This window comes from Zootoca vivipara, chromosome 2 (assembly GCF_965207765.1).
Source record: "Zootoca vivipara chromosome 2, rZooViv2.hap1.1, whole genome shotgun sequence".
NCBI classification, from domain to species: Eukaryota; Metazoa; Chordata; class Lepidosauria; order Squamata; family Lacertidae; genus Zootoca; species Zootoca vivipara.
In genome coordinates, this window is record NC_142584.1 from 93,553,907 (window position 1) to 93,554,336 (window position 430).

Genomic DNA, 430 nt, shown 5'->3' on the forward strand with positions numbered 1-430 from the left:
CACGTCTATTCAGAACTGCATTTATTATTGGGTTCTCTTTTTTGGGTTTTTAATAAAGAAATTTAAGTGTTCTTCAAGGTCACCACCCTGATATGCTATTTTTATACATAAGAGTAGACATTTGTCTATATTTTTCAAGGACCTAACAGTACAGTATGTCCACAGTATTTACAGAATTCCGAAAAGGGCTCATAAATACCATTCGTCTCATTGAGGAAACATTGGAGAGGCAGCTCAGCACTGAACATCACAAGATGCTCTAGTCTAGAACATGGATAGGGAAACTAAGGCCCAGCGGCCGGACCTGGCCCAAACGCCTACTAAATCCGGCCTGCGGACATTCTACATGAGTAGAATGTAGAGTAGAATGTGTGCTTTTATTTAAAAAGCATCTCTGGGTTATTTGTGGGGCATAGGAATTTGTTCATTT